Genomic DNA, 17,571 nt, shown 5'->3' with positions numbered 1-17,571 from the left:
GCCACACCCCTGTAATTCAGTACATGGAAATTGGAAACATGAGAAATGCTGCAGAGTGTTGGTCAACGTAGTCCACATAGTTATTTCCATGCCAGCCAGCATCCCAGAGTGAAACTTTGTCACACACACACGCACACACACACACACACACACACACACACACGTAAATCAACCAAACACACAAAAAAGCTTAGGCACAAGACAGGGAATTTCTGACAGGTATTCCTGATGGAAAATTAATATTTAGACTATATGATGAACTACACACATTAAACACTAAGGAACAAATCTAGCAAACAATAAATTTGGCTGTAAAATAAATATTAACAGTAAAGACTATTATGTTTGAAAGAATGTTCAATGTCTTTAGAAATCAAGGAGCTGCATGGTCAAACTGCTTTGAGATTCCATCTGAGTTACTCAGAACAGTAGCCGTTGAGGCCCAGATGTGTGAAAAGAAGAACACTTGTTAACCACTGGAAGGAATATAAATAGGAGCATTCACTATATGAAAAAAGCAGTATAGAGATCCCTAACAAACAAATTTATGTATATGGCCAAAAGACATGGGCATGCGTGCTTATTGGTGCTCTAATCACAATACCTGCAAAATTCCACCAGACTAGATACCCGTCATTAGATGGATAAAGAAAATGTGGCACATATGCCATTTCATTCAACCATAAATAAAAATAAAATCAAGCCATTTGCCAGCAAATGGATGTAAGTGGAAATCATTAGATTAAACAAACTATGTCAGTCAGGAAAATGAAACCATATTTATCCTTAGACATAAGTTTATACACTGTTGTTAATGTGTGTAGGATTTCATGAAGGTAGAAAGGGAATTATGGAGGCATTTTAAGAGTAGGGAGAAGAGAAGGCAGTGAAATACATGTGATACAAAAGCAGAAGGTATTTGGGATGAGGAAAGGGAGCTACTGTTGAGTTAATTAGAGTTGAGATGGATAAAAGAAGAAGGGTATTGTGGGAGAGAAATGAATTAGAACAGTATACTTACATAAGAAAATGCAATAAAAATCATCCCTAACATTTTGCTATACTCAAAGATCAGTGCCTTCTTATCCAGCATCAGCAAAGCTTCCTTTTGCAGTAGATGGGACAAATACAGAGACTCATTGCCAGATGATATGCAGAGAGTAAAAGACCTTAGAACACTTAATCAAAATGGATGTCCCCATCAAATCTCTTCATTTAGAATTCAAGGAGCAGATATTGACCCCAAGGAAACAAGGCCTTCTAAACATAGCATGACTGACTCACACATAAATTTACAGAAACTGGGAAAGCATACACAACGCCTGCTCAGGTCTGTGCCAAAGAAATTCTGACACTGAGAGGAGAACTGAACTGAACATATTTCCTTATTCCTAACCCAGAAACTGTCTACAACTGATAGCCACTAGCAAATGAAAAAAAAATTAACAAAAGAATTCCTTTGTTGAAACTCATTACTTTGTATGATATACTTTCAAAAGTATTCCACAAATAAAAAATAAATACCTGGGTTGGGGAGATGACTCAGTGATTAAGAGCATTTTCTGCTTTTCCAGAGGACCGAGGTCAGTTCCCTGCATACACAGGTAGCATACAATTTCTGATCAGACATCTTCTGACATTCATAGACATTGCACATGCATGCTGTACATACATACACTGAGATAACCACAGACAAACACACACATACACACAAAATAAATCTTAAAAAACTTACAAAGTATGTTCTCAATTAAAATTCTAGTAAATTAATGAAAACTTTCATAGTAAAAATTAGAATAAATTTGGACATGAAAATAATGAAATGAAATTTTAAAATTTAGGAACGGTTCTGTTTGCTACTGGTAGAAAAACAATGGTTAATAATAGTGCTCAATTTTATAATTAAGAACAAGACTTTATGAACTCATAAACATCTTGAGGTGCATAATGCAAATAAGTTACAAAGAAAAAATGACAAACCAAATTCTGCAATGTTAAGTCCATTGGAAATGAGAGTACTTTATGCTGGCAGAAAAGCAAAGCAGAAGGCAGCCACCATTTAAGTGGGTGGGAAGACAACCGGCATAATCTTAACAGGCACAAAAAAATAAGTTCCCTATTTTTACATGATATAATTACCATAAAAGACCTAGGAATAAATCTAACAAAAGACATCCAAGATTGCTTTGCAGAGAACCACAAAACATTGCTAAGAGCATTTAAAACATACCCACAGCAGTTTCTGAGACAGTGAGACAATATTTTTAAGATAGATAATCTCCTGAAATTATCTCATGGGTTCAATAAAATACTTATCAAAAATTAAACAGGAACTCTTGTTCTATTTGATAAAATGTTATTAAAATATGCATAAGACCTAACAGAATGAAAATATTTTAAAGTATTTTTAAAACAAAGAAAGATAACTGTGAGTTACTTTAAAGAAACAGACAATTCAACAGCAGGGAAATTTGAGAAATGAACCTACTTTTGTGTATCTATGGATTTTTAAAGAAATACGTCATAGAAACGTAGGATAGAAATGACACTTTCAAAAGATTTTTCTGAACCAAATTGTGAATACACAGAAAAAAAAAGATGTAAATCTTTGCCACTCCTCATTTAAGAATTAGCTCCATGTGTATCATAGAATTAAGTATAAAAACCAAAATTTGAACAACTTGTATAACAATGCAAAGGTGACAGTCCTTAGAACCTTAAATTTGAAAACATTCTTGTAAAGAACCTGCCAGTTAGGAAAAGAAAGAAAAAAGAAGTGACTGAACATCATCAAAATTTAAAATTTTGCTCTTCAGGAGACAACATTTGAGGAAACAAAAGGGCCTCACAAATGGGGCAAAATATTACTATATATTTACACACATACAGTGTACATAGTGTATTGAATAAAAGAGTAAATTGAGAAGAGTTAAAATACCCTTTCAACTTAAAAAAATAAAGGAATAAAAAGGATAAAAAGATGAGAAAGAATGGAGTAAGACCTAACCAGGTACCTCACAAAAAGAAGTGACAGAAGCTCACAGTCTCCACAGCTCTCAATGTCTTCAGAGTGAAAGCTGGTGACCCTGGCTGGAGATCAGACCTAAGCTTCAGAAAGTATCAAGGGAAATTCAAGATTTCCCAGAAGCTTCAACAGAAACTGTGGACCCAAGTTGGGAACTGGATAAGTGTGCAAATCAGGCCCTTTCACAACTCACAGCTGAAGCTTCAGACCAAGGCAGGCTGGTCTGAGCTGACCAAGCTGATTCTCAGAGATGACAGAGGGGCAAGGCATGGGGAAAGAACTCAGCCAGCACCTTAATGTGAGTCCCAGAGTAGAACAAAAACAAGATGCAAGACATCTTACCCTCTAAGAGTATTAATCCCATAGTAATAGGTCCTACGAGAGTAATTTAGTAAAACTTCCACACAAATATTTAAAAGAATAATTACAATGAATTTCAAATGACCTAAAGAATAAACATGATGTGCTCCACAAAGAGATTACAAAGTGCCAAATACAATTAGAAAATCTCTACAATAGGTAACAATTGAATTCAAGAGAAAAATTGCACATGAAAAACAAAAATCAAATGATGCAGGAGAATGAAATGATGAAAAATCAATAAGCTGGATTAAAGCTCCACAGAAAGCCTCACCAACAGAAACAATCATATGGAAAATAGTATGAGAGCCAGAAGAGAAGACAACAAAATTTGTCCTCACAGTAAATATCAATGATCGTTTTAAAATATATGAATAGAACATGGGACTCTAAGATAGCACAAAAGAATAGAAAATGCACCAAAGGCATAGAAAATATTTTCTGTAAAATATTGTGATAAAAGTATAGAACAAAAAAATTCAAATCTAGAAAAAGGGATGTCCAACTAGGTATAATAACCAACAAAATGCCAATAGACAAGACACAAAAATAAACTTCCCACAACACATTTTAAAAAATATCAAAAATTCTGACAAAAGAGAGTATTAAAAGTCTGTAAATTTGTAAACAAAATGGTCAAATCACCTATTAAAACAAGCCCACCAGAATCACACTTGATGTTCCAACTACACCATGTTCCCCTTTTTCCCTCCCTGTCCTTTCTCCACCCAAGTGCCTCCCTCCTTCCCTCTGCCTCCATGATTGTTTTTTTTCTCCCTCCCAAGTTGGATTGAGGTATCTTCACTTGAATCCTTTGGCTTGTTAACCTTCTTGAGTTCTGTGGATTGCATCCTGGGCACTTTGTACTTCTTTGGCTAATATTTACTTATTAGTGAGTACATACCATGCATATACTTTTGGGTCTGAGTTGCCTCGCTCATGATGATATATTTTAGTTCCATCCATTTGCCTGCAAAACTCATGATATCCTCTTTTGTAATAGCTTAGTAGTATTCCATTATGTAAGTGAACCACATTTTCTGCATCTATTCTTCCATTGTTAGACATCTGGTTTGTTTCCAGCTTCTGGCTATTACAAATAAGGCCGCTATGAACACAGTGGAACATGTGCACACTTCATTTTTTTCAACAGAAATATTTAAAACTAAAATCAGCCTGAAAAATGTATCCCAGGCTTGGAATGACTACAACTGCTAATATAGACTATTATTCTCGGAAAATACATATCTATTGAAATTGAAAGATTAAAAACCTTACATTATAAAAACTGATTGCAGGAAATTTATAACTACTAAATCAGCTCTATAGAAGTTACTGGAATTAGTATTACTGTGTGAAGAAAAGAATTAACATGCCAATAATGCCACCAGAATTAATAAATAATTCCAAGACAATCAAGGAGTTTAAGAAAATGCAGCAAAATTTACAAAATGATTAGAATCAATACACATCTTTCAACAATAAAGGTGATCTTCATGTCCCAGTAAAAAGACACAAAGTAGCAACTTGTTTAAAAAAAAATAAGATCTTTCCTTTTTTCTGTCTGTAAGAAACATAGGAAGAACAACAATATCAATCAACCAGACCCCTCAGAGCTCCCAGGGACTAAAACTAAACTACCAACTAAAGAGTACATATAGATGGACCCATGGCTCCAGTCACATATGTAGCAGAGGATGGCATTGTTGGACATCAATGGGAAGAGAGGCCCTTGGTCCTGGGAAGGCTTGATGTAGGGGAATGCCAAGGCAGGGAGGCAGGAGTGGGTAGGTGGGTAGAGAAGCACCCCCTCATAGAAACAGGGAGAGGGCAGATGGGATAGGGGGTTTCCAGAAGGGAAACTGGGAAAAGAGATAACATTTGAAATGTAAATAAAGAAAAAAACTCAATAAAAAATAAAAAAAAGGAAACACAATTCTTTGACACCAAACATAGACATCACCTTAGGGTAAAAGAATAAAAAAGGTTATTTAAGCAGATGGAAATAAGAAATGGCAGACGTAGCTATTCTATTATTTGACAAAAGAAACCTGAAAGAAAATACAGAAGAGATAAAAATGAATTTATATTCATTATTGTAATCTAAACATGTATACAGAAAATTTTGGAGTAATTCTTATAAAGCCAATGCAACCAGATACAAAGCCATAGATTTATCCCAACACAGCAGTAGTAGGTGACTTCAAAGGTCTCACTCTCACTAATAGTCAATCATCCAGCTCTGAATCATACATGTTTCAGCACCAACTTACCAAGCAAGATGTGTCTGCTGGTGCAAAGTAGTATGACTCTTATGGGGGTAACTAAACATTTTCTGTTTGGATTTTGAGTCTAATATGCAGAAGAAATTTGTCCAGTATTGTAATCCTGGTCAAAAGCCCATTGCTAATGAGGACTGGAGAGATAGCTCAGCAGTTAAGAGCTCTTTTCCTCTGTTGGAGAATCTGTTTTCATATATGTGGCAGCTCACAACCCTCTATGTGTCCATTTCCAAGAGATACAAGCCCTCCTCTGGCCTCTGTGGTGAACAAACATATACTCAGAAAAAAAAAAAACCCAAACACATAAATTTTTTAAAAAATGAATAAATAATGGTTGAGGAGATCAAATCATAGGCCTTCATGTAGAACCTCCCACAGCTGCCTCTGAAAGTTACTGATTGGACATGATACCAAAGTGAATTCTAAATATTATGCTGATACCCATAGACTTGGGCTGCTCCCAACCTTAATCATGGAAGCTTCTTTGCTACAGTGGACAGCAGTTGATGGATAGTTGATGGTCACAATGTGGAGAATGAGAGACTGGCTGTTCAGCACTAAGCAGGATATCTAGATCAACTCTTCACTACTTGGGATCAAATTACATCACTGAAGAAGAAATATATATATATATGCCAGAGGATGAGAAGGAGTGATACAAACACTGCCTTCTGGACATGATGTTGCTATAGCACTTAAACTCACAGAATCTGTGGTTAGCCATACAATCGCACAGAAACAGGCAAGTCAAAATTCAGAGCATAGCTGGGGTGGATGATCTCTGGGCTACTCCTCACACTGTGGAGGAAAGGGGGAACCATACTTCCTGGAGTATATGAGCAATAGAAAAATTCTCACATTCCAGTGGTTATTCCTAACTCATGCACATGTGGCAATATTAGCTAGACTTAATGAGTTATTTAAAATATTGCAATTAAATGGCATGAATTAGGGATGAATATAGATTTGGGACATGTGAGATGCATAGAAGGGGCAAATTTAAAACATTGTCTAATTAATTAAATGAAAGAGACAAAAAAAGAGAGGCAAAAATACACCAACGGGTTTTATTGTTAGTCATGTGGATACAAATAAAATCTAAAATCTAAAATATATACTAATGGGTAACTACTAGACTATTTGAAATTATAAAGGCTGAACATATATATTATTTGTAAGGTATAGACCCATGAAAAACTAAAATAAATTACTAGTGAGAATATAAAATTGCATGATTAGTTTAGGATAGAGCTTAAAGTCTTTAAAAGACCATAAATATAAATTCATGTCATGGAGAGCATTCATCTCAAGTATTCAGTCAAAAGCAGTAACAATGCTAGTTGTTCAAAGGCTTCTAATATGTATTCATATCATATAAAGGAAAGCTGAGAAAACTCAAACTGGTAGATGTATAAACAAACAATCTGAACATGAATGTATAAAACCAAGTCAAAGAACACATACTCGTTGTCAGGAATGATTTTCTCTAAAGCAAAACTAACATTTAGAAAATAATATTTAGGGGTTGAAGTGATTTCTCAGTGGTTAAGAGTGCTTGCTGTACTTAAGTCTAGGGGAACTAAGTTCAGTTCTCAGCAGTCACATCACGTCATCAAGATTAGACGGTTAGGAATAAAGTTAACATATAGTTTTGTTTATTTCATGAAGTTCAAAACCCAGACCAAACTGATCTGTCAGAACAAAAATCAGAAGGAGAATAACTTGTTGAGGGAATCACAGATGGGAAGGAGCATGAGGGTATTTTTTTTCACAGCAAAGAAGATGGTTCAATCTGATTGGTAACTACAGTTACATACAGGGAGGAAATCTCTATGAGTCTGATATTTAAATGTAAATTTTCTCATGCTTAAATGATGTTGCAATTTGAGGAAAAACTAAAAGGTTGTTAGGAAACAGACTAATCATTTTCTTTGCAAATTAACAATAGAAAAATAAATGTATTTGTTCATACATTCTATAATTTATTATATCTATTTTGATGTGTATAAAAACCAAATAAGGTAAGAATTGAATGTTTTATGTGGAAAACTCATCCAATGACTGGCTGGAATCTGGCTTCATGAGGAGGGTTGGGCTATTCTGGCTACCTGCCCAGGATCCAAAATATAGTGAAGCAAATGGAATAGCCATATCACAATATTAGGACCACAGGTATATTAGGACCACACATAGTAGAACCAACCATACAACAGTTTTAGGGACACATGTAATAGAAGAACCATACAGCACTGTTAGAGCCACACATGCTCACAGCATCTTCTCACATGGGTTGAGTCTGAAAGTGAGCACTTCTCTTAATTTTGCTTTAAATATAACCCACTAGACACACTATAGCTCTTTATGTTCTCAGGGAAGATATGGTTTCCCAGAATAGATTTCTAGGAATGCTTTGGACTCCTGCTAGTTCTAGCAAGTAGTGTATGTCTAAAATTGAAAAAGGAATATTTATTCAACATACAAGAGAATGACTCTAGGTGTTTTTATTCATGGTTGATTATTTGATGGTGTCTTTTGAGAAAAATATTTTTAAGTACCATGTCACATTTTTTGTATTATGTATGGAAGACTTAATGAGTTTTTATTTCATCTTCTTAGCTTACTTTTAAAAACAAGGACTGGTGAGATAGTTCCATGGTTAAGAGGAATTACCAATCTTTCAGAGAACCCAGGGTCAGTAGACAGAATTCATGCAATGGCTCATAATCACCCATTACTCCAGTTCCAGAAAATCATAGGCCCTCTTTGATCTCAGTGAGCACCATGCACACACATAATACACACACTTGCATTTAGGAAAACACTCATACACCTTAAATAATAAATGTTTTAAAATAAGAAGTTACTATTCACTGAACATTTATTGTATGTTAAGTCTACAATATATCATTTAATGCCTACAACCTCCTTATTACTCTTAGAGGCTCACTAAAATTAGACATAAGTTTAGGTCAGCCTCAACCTAAAATGACCTTAATACATGCATGTAATCAAAATGGTATAAAAGCATAAAGGAGGAGAGGGGATAGGATAGGGGGCTCTAGGAGGAGGGGGGATAGGATAGGGGGCTCTAGGAGGAGGGGGCATAGGATGGGGGCTCTAGGAGGAGGGGGGATAGGATAGGGGGCTCTAGGGATGGGAAATGGGGAAAGGGGATGATATCTGTATTGTAAATAAATAAAATATCCAATAAAAAATAAGTTTAAGTCAGAAAAGTATCAGGACCAACCTTTAACCTTAGAAACTAAGTAGTCTTTAAGGTGTGTGTGTGTGTGTGTGTGTGTGTGTGTGTGTAAAACAACAATTAATAAAAACAAGTTCATGAATTTGAAAGGGAGAAAGGATGTGTGTATATGACTGTGTATGAAAGAGAGAGTGTGAGAGAGACAGAGACAGACAGAGACAGAGACAGGGTGAATTTTTTGTGCACCACATGCAAACCTGGTGTTCAGAGGCTAGGTTCCCTGGAACTGAGTTACATAGCTTGTGGTGATGGAGTGGGTGCTGGCAACTGAACCAGGGTTCTCTACAAGAACACATACACTTAACTCTGAGACATCTCTCCAGGCTTAGACTTTCATCTGAACTCATCTTTACTAGTATTCTGGTCCTTGACTTCCAAGATAAAAATCCAATATCTCCTTACAGTTCATATCAAGTCCTAACCTTGACTCTATACTCTGAGATGTGTATGAAGAAACAGAAAGGCTGAGAACTTTGTTTCTGTTTCAAAGAACCATCTCATATACTCTGTTGTGTTTGCTTCTGCCTCCATGTTATTGAACAAAATTCTGTTGTGTTATTACATCAAGAAGAGAGGCTAGAAATGCAGTGTTTCTGGTAGACAAATTATTGTTAAGAAAATAATAGAGAATAAACATTGAGAGAAATGGAGCTCTCATGGCTATATCATTAGTCCCTAATGTGCCTGAGATTGGGAATATACACTTGCTTTGAAATAAATATTTACAATTCTTTAGAAAGGCTTAAACTGCTTTGGGAACAGTTTTTACCTATAATCCCTGAGAAACCACATAATTCCACATTTAAACAGAAGGTTTTTAAATAAACAATGAAAGCACAGTGTATGAAATGTAGGAGAAAATATGGCTTGTGTAGCTTTTATTCTCCCATTTAATGTTGGTGCTTGGAATTTTCAAAAGCTGGAGTTCAGTGCAAAATAATTTTTTTGAAATTATTGACAAGTGTATCTTTATGTTGTATCTATACTCTATGTGAGAACACTTTCTAAAATCTTAAGTGTTGGGAGAGGGAAAAGAGATAGCTTGTCAGTTAAGATTAATTTTTGACCTTGCAAATGACCTGGATTCAGTTCCCAGCAACCGAATGGCAACTCACAATCACATGTGACTTCAGTTTCAGACAATCTGCAGCCTACTTCTGCTTCCATGAACTTCTGGATGTACATAATGCTTAAAAATTCATTCAGGCATATGCATATGCACAGAATAATAAATGAATATGTAGATGATAAATAATATATGTGGCTGTCTATAACACATCACTACTCAAAGAAAACTTTGAGTAACCTCTTGAAAAACTTGCATGCCAAAAAAAATCTGAAATTGTTACTTACAATTAAAAGGATGCACTATAGAGCTTAAGATTTCATTAATAGGCAGAGAGGTCCTTGGTCTTGTGAAGGCTTGATTCCCCAGTGTAGGGGAATGCCAGTGTGGTGAGGTGGGAGTGAGTTGGTGAGGGAAGGAGGACCTTCATAGAAGCAGGGGGAGGGGAGATGGCATTGGGGTGTGCTGGAGGGGAAACATGGGAGGGGATAACATTTGAAATGTAAATACCTAAAATATCCAATAAAAAAATGAAAAGAGAAAAATGAAGCTTACCTCATAATACCACTGAGCTATTGGCAAGCTGTGAGTGATAGCAAGCCAATTTCGGTGTACTTCAAAATCTGTGGAACGGCTACACAAGGCAATTAAAGGAACAAAATTAGATTTTAAAAAACAAGAAGATTTCACTTTTTAAAAAATACACTAGTGTGAACAAAGTATAATAATCCTTTTTATTCTTTTATTAAGTTACTAGTATGGATATGCAAACACAGCCACACAAAATATGTCACCAACTACATTTTCCCTAATCCTTACTATTATTTGTAATAGCAATAATAGTTTCTACTAAAAGTAACTATAATAGAAAGAAGAGAAGCTATTAAAAATCATCTCTTATGGCCATCAAGTGTATTTGAAACATTACTGGAAAATATCAAACTGGAAATATTTATTTTCTTTAAGGCGAATAATAGAGCTGTGGGAGTGGAGGCACAGGAGTGGAGCACAGGATTTGGGAGGGATACAGGAGGGAAAGATGTGTGGGCAAGACAAGAGTCAGATGGCAGAGAAGTGGAGAGATGAGCAGAGAGGATAGCCGTTAGCATGCAGTTTGTTAGAAAAAGCTCAGATAATACTGAACAACTTCCAAGCTATTTTGAAATAATAAAAGTTTGTATATTTCTTTGCTCCTTTGGCAGAATGATTGAAACATAAAAGAAAAGAAAAAAAAGAAAGGAAATCCCACTTTAATTTTCATCTTGGTACTGAGTATGTCATCTCTAGAATTCCACCTAATCTTGTTGATCCTTCTATATTCATAATTAAAATAGCATAATGCCACTTTCTAACCAGATTGCCAGACAATGCAAATGCCGTCAGGGTAAATGAAATCCTTAGAGGAAACACTTGCAAAAAACAAGGCATTACTGTTCTGTCATCTACTGAATCCTCTCCCATTTCCTTATGGATCTTTTTCTGAAGCTTAGTTTCAGACATCTGATGTGTGTGGCAGAAAAATAAGAATCTACAAATAAAATATAAATCACTAGTCCTTTCCAACTTGAAGCATGTTCCTATATTTGTGCTTTCCAGTGTAATGATTAAACGGTATGATTCACCTGAGCTCAAACTACTGGGAAGTTAAAAATAACAACAAAAGAAAAAAGAACTTAAAAACTATAACATATGTACAACACTAGAAAGAATTAGCATTAAATAGGACTAGCGGGAAATTGGACAGTGGGCTCTCCCCCTCGGCCATTTCTGTGTGATGGTTTGGGGAGATATTTCTTAAAACTTTGTCCAGGACCACTTACACTAGCTCATCTCATTCTACCAGTAGGACTTAAGCATCCCTAATCTGCAAATAGAAAATGTAAAGTGCTACAAGCATCCCAAACATTTTGAGCATTTGCAAGATATTGCAAGGGAAAACTGCATGCCAGGTGTCATGTGACAAATCACAAACAGAAACACAGTCGAGTATAAAATCGCCCTTAGCCTATGTGCACAACATGCATATATATAATGAACTTCAGGTTTAGACATTACCCTAGTTTTATTTTTGTTCTGTGATAAAACACCCTGACAAAATGAAACTTAGAGGAGAGAGAACAGGGTGTTGCTTACGGTTTAAGGTTATAATCCATTGTGCAGGAAGGCACACACAGGAGCTTGAAACTGATCATTCCACATCCTCAGTCAAGAGCAGGGAGAAGGAATGCACTAAACACCATGAGATGGTACTGGCAATGTTCGGGATGGGTCCATCCACATGCCTCTAGGCTAATCTGATGTAGAAAGTTTCTCATGAAGACTCTTTCCCAAGGTGATTCTAGGCTGTGTCAAGTTGTCAGTTAAAATGAGAAATGAATAAAGAGCTCTATCTTTTTTTAAATCTATTTTTTATTGGATATTTTATTTACATTTCAGATGCCATCTCCTTTCCCCATTTCCCCTCCCTAGAAAACCCCTATCCCATGCCCCCCTTTCCTTTTTGCTTTTATACAATTTTTTTAAAATGTTAATCAAAGGCTTTATAAGTTTGGTAATGCTCAATCAGAAGTGTAACCCAATACCCAACCTAGGTATATAAACTATCTTTGACTGGTGGAGACACGTGAACATCTGCCTCCATGTCCCCCCCCCCTTCTCTCTCTCATCACCTAGCTTCTCCTCTCCTTCTTCTCCTCCTCTCCTTACTCCTTCAAAGAGCTCTGTCTTAAGTCAATATATGCAATTATTCCAAAATCTAGAGGAAATACAACAAACCTCTGGAACTACATGTTTCAGAGAGGAGATATTAAAAAAATCTTACTATTGTTCTGAAAGTAGCTGGAATGGCTTTGGTTAGCTGCTGCAGAGGATGCCACCCAACAAATGTAAGCTCCCACAGCTGTTGCTATTGTTAATCCAGAGGCAGGCTGCAGCCCTAAATGAGAAATTTCAGACAATTAATTTACAAATGGAACAGGCTACCCGTGGAGATTGTAAATTAACCCCGTCAGAGGTTTCTGAGCTGTAAATGCATAAAGAGCTATGAAAGAGATTCTTCATAAAGCATATTGCCTTTTGCTGTGACCCCTGAAACTGTTTCAAGGGCTGTGACCTAGTCATTGTATTTTCTGAGGTCACTTCCAGTGAGGTCTGCAGGAGCTCAAAGGGCTGTGAAGCATCTTATCTAAAGAACCAGAGAAGTGAAAATGAATCCCTCCCTCCCCTTGCACTTCCAACCCATTATAACACTAGCTGATGGGGTGTTCCAACTTGCACTTAGCAAGTAAGCTATCAGCCAAAGGAGCCAGACAATGAGTCTTTAACAAACATAATTCTTATCTCTGTCTGGATTTTAGTTAGTTCTACTACTTGAAATGCTTTTTAAAATAGTTCCTGCTTCACCACAAACACTGTATCTTTAATTAAATCAATAAATTATATATGATGCAATATAATTAAATGGATTTAACCAATTCTTAATAAACGTTAACAGCTTTGTGTAGTGAGAACAACACTACAATCTTGTAAGCAGTGTGGTGCAATAAATTCAAAATTGAGGAAATACACTAATGAGGAAATAATCTTAATAAAATCCCGATTAGCAAGTGTATCCCTCATTAACTGAAATCCCATGTCATATCTCCTGTTGGAATAAAAGCTAAATCATATCAAGACAAATATATGTAGAATCAATCTGCAGTCTCAAGTTTGTGATGGCATGTTTCAACTTATGGTCATGTCTAAATGATTATTTGTTGGAAACTGCAGTTTGAAATCTGAGTTTTGATCTTTTCATGGACTGGGTAGCAACAAGTACTATGATGCTCACCTTAGACAATGGCAGTAAGCCACACCCCCAGTTAGCTAGATTATTAGTGCTAGCCACCAAATCCCAAGAGCAAAGTGGGAGTCTAGTATTTGGTAGGCTGGATGTACAAAATACATGTTTAGACTTAGGATATTTTTTTTATTAATAAAGGCTTTATTTACTAAATCTCTCTTTCTGTGTGTGTGTGTGTGCGCGTGCGTGTGCGTGTGCGTGTGCGTGTGTGTGTGTGTGTCTGTGCTATATTGACAATCAAAATAAAATTCCACAGTCTCTTAGGGCTTAGCACATGTCTTTTCAGAATATATACAAATGCCCAGAGATAGAACCCAGAATCTATTGCAAACCACTGTATTTACATCAACATACATCTATATTCACTACATAATATTTTGTTTTTTATTTTACAAGTATAGGGATTTTGCTTACAACTCTGTGTACCACATGTATGCCAGGTGCTCCCAGAGGCTAGAAAAGGACATTGGATCCCTAGAGGTAGTTTATGAGCTCCTATTGAGGTGTTAAGAATTGAACCTAGTTTTGATGTGTTCTTGGATTCGGTTTGTGAGAATATTAGTGAGTATTTTTGCATTGATATTCATAGGGGAGATTGGTCTGAAGTTTTCTTTCTTTGTTGTGTCTTTGTGTGGTTTAGGTATGAGTGTAATTGTGGCTTCATAGAACAAATTGGGTAGTGTTCCTTCTGTTTCTATTTTGTGGAATAGTTTGAAGAGTATTAGGTCTTCAGTGAAGGTCTGATAGAATTCTGCACTAAAATCATCTGCTCCTGGGCTTTTTTTTGGTGAAGAGACTGTTAAGGACTGCTGCTATTTCTTTAGGGGTTACAGGACGGTTTAGATGGTTTATCTACTCCTGATTTAACTTTGCTACCTGGTATCTGTCTTGAAAATTGTCTATTTCATCCAGATTTTCCAGTTTTGTTGAGTATAGGTTTTTATGGTAGGATCTGATGATATTTTTAATTTCCCCGGTTTCTGTTATGTCTCCCTTTTCAGTTTTGATTTTATTAATTTGGTTACTGTTTCTGTGCCCTCTGGTTAGTCTGGCTAAGAGTTTTTCTATCTTGTTGATTTTCTCAAAGAACCAGCTCCTGGTTTTGTTGATATTTTGTATAGTTCTCTCTGTTTCAATTTGGTTGACTTCAGCCCTGAGTTTGATTATTTCCTGTCGTCTACTCCTCTTTGGTGTATTTGCTTCTTTTTGTTCTAGAGCTTTCAGGTGTGCTGTCAAATTGTTAGTGTATGCTCTCTCCAGTTTCTTTTTGTAGGCACTTAGAGCTATGAGTTTTCCTCTTAGGGCAGCTTTCATTGTGTCCCACAAGTTTTGGTATGATGTATTCTCATTTTCATTAAATTCTAAAAAGACTTTAATTTCTTTCTTTATTTCTTCCTTGACCAAGTCGTCATTGAATAGAGTGTTGTTCAGTTTCCATGTGAATGTGGGCTTTCCATTGTTTTTGTTATTATTGAAGACCAGCTGTAGTCCGTGGTGATTAAAGAATGAAAGGGATTATTTCAATCTTTTTGTGTCTCTTGAGGCCTGTTTTGTGAACAATTAATTATATGATCTATTTTGGAGAAGGTATCATGAAGTGCTAAGAAAGGGGTATTTTTGTTTGTTTGTTTGTTTGTTTTAGGATGAAATGTTCTATAGGTATCTGTTAAATCCATTTGGTTCATAACATCTGTTAATTTTACTGTGTCTCTGTTTAGATTCTGTTTCCATGATTTGTCCATTGCTGAGAGTGGGGTGTTGAAATCCCCCATTATTATTGTGTGAGGTGCAATGTGTGCTTTGAGCTTTAGTAAAGTTTCTTTTATGAATGTGGGTGCCCTTACATTTGGAGCATAGATGTTCAGAATTGAGAGTTCATCGTGGTAGATTTTTCCTTTAATACATATGATATATGTTAGGCTGAAAAATAACAGTTTACACATTCTTAGCTCACCTAGACATTAACAGAGAAATAAATGAAGGACTAGACAATCCAATAATAATTTACCTGCATCAACAAAGTTAATTTAAAAAACATAATTGTATTCCCACTTTACACATGCATAAAAGATGTCAGAAATGTTTGGATAACTTATTTATGAATCAGTATCTAAGCATGATTTATTCAACTTGAAAATCACACAGTGATACTGGATTAATCAACTGGGCAAGAACTTTTACTTGTTCCTATACTATGTCTTTTTCTATATCTACAGCTAGCTATATTACTCTAAAGTAATTTCAATATTCTTTTGGGTAAAATTCTTTAGAAAGTCATATGCCTATCTGATATTCTTTGATGAAAATCTTCCATTGCTCTCTCTTATCACCTCCCCCACCCCACATAGTCTTTTTCCATAACACCTTCTCCCACGTTCATATTTCTAATGTCTCACTGGTTTTATTTATTGTTGCTTACCTGGGCCTAATAAAATCACCATTTAGTGGGTGATTTGAATGTTCAACAAGTACCAGTGGATATACCACTGTCCACAGTGATTCCTCTCCCCCTGAATGTTTTACCTGTTTATAAAGTTATCTTGAGATATGTGTGACCTTATGGTCTCTCTTTTATCCATGTTGATGAGCCCAATCTTATGCTGGTCCTATGTAAGTAGTCACTGCTGCTTTAATTTCATGTGTACATCAGCCATGTGTTCTACAGAAGAGAGCATTTTACAGCTATCTATCTGTTCCCATCTTCCCTCTCTGACATTGTAGCCCAACATAACTCTTTGACTGACATTTCAAAAATCCTCTTATTATAAATATTTTACATATAATATTCATTATATTACATTCACACATGTAAGAGGAAATCTGAATTCTGACATCAACTTACTATGACGACATATCACCACTCATCATCCTCAGAATTTTCTCTTCTATCAAGGGAGCTTTCTCATTTCACACTGCTGTATTTCAAGCACAGGTGACTCCAGTGTAGTCACACAAGTCTGTGATTTTGGAGACACTGATTTTTACAATAGGGCCTCTGGCTTCTGCTACACTATCAATACTGGATCCTTATTGGGATTCCTGTTAGATTTCATGTTGTTTCAATATTTCATGGAGATCTGGCAGCTTTGGATCTGCAGGACTGGCCCCTTCACACATTGTCTTGAAAGCACACTGTGATGTGCTTGGTTCAGATGAAACTTGCAGTAGAATTATTGTTCCATATTGTTGTTCTCACAAAAGATATCTCAAACACAGTTCTTCAATAATCCTTAAATCATTTTACATTTCTTACATTGCTTGAAGATAGTTTAGTTGTTATTTTACATTTTAAACTGATTTTCGTCTAATATGCTACTCCTAACAAAATGGCATTTAATTCTGCTTCTAATACTAACCCTGAAAATCAATTGTCAAAGATCCTTTATAAATATTTTTCTTTTTACTATATTGCTGTAGAAAACAATAGTATTCTACCAAAATTGTGCTCTATTTAAACTTTAAGTTCATTTCATAAATATATCATCACACAAAAAAAGAGTAGGGTAGTTTATGGTTATAGAAATTGTTTCTGAGTCATCCATTTATGTGTTGATGATAATATCAACTAAGTTTTAATATTATGACAATAAACATACAATTACATCATAGAATAATACTATTTTGATTGCTGAAAAATGAAGCTTATATTATTACTTATGCTTTTATGAAGAAAGCATTTTGAAAAGAATTTATTAAATGTTTCCAAAAAGGAACACAAGCATTTTAACACATGAA

Source organism: Arvicanthis niloticus, chromosome 9 (assembly GCF_011762505.2).
Source record: "Arvicanthis niloticus isolate mArvNil1 chromosome 9, mArvNil1.pat.X, whole genome shotgun sequence".
Classification (NCBI taxonomy): domain Eukaryota; kingdom Metazoa; phylum Chordata; class Mammalia; order Rodentia; family Muridae; genus Arvicanthis; species Arvicanthis niloticus.
This window is presented reverse-complemented; position numbering follows the sequence as displayed.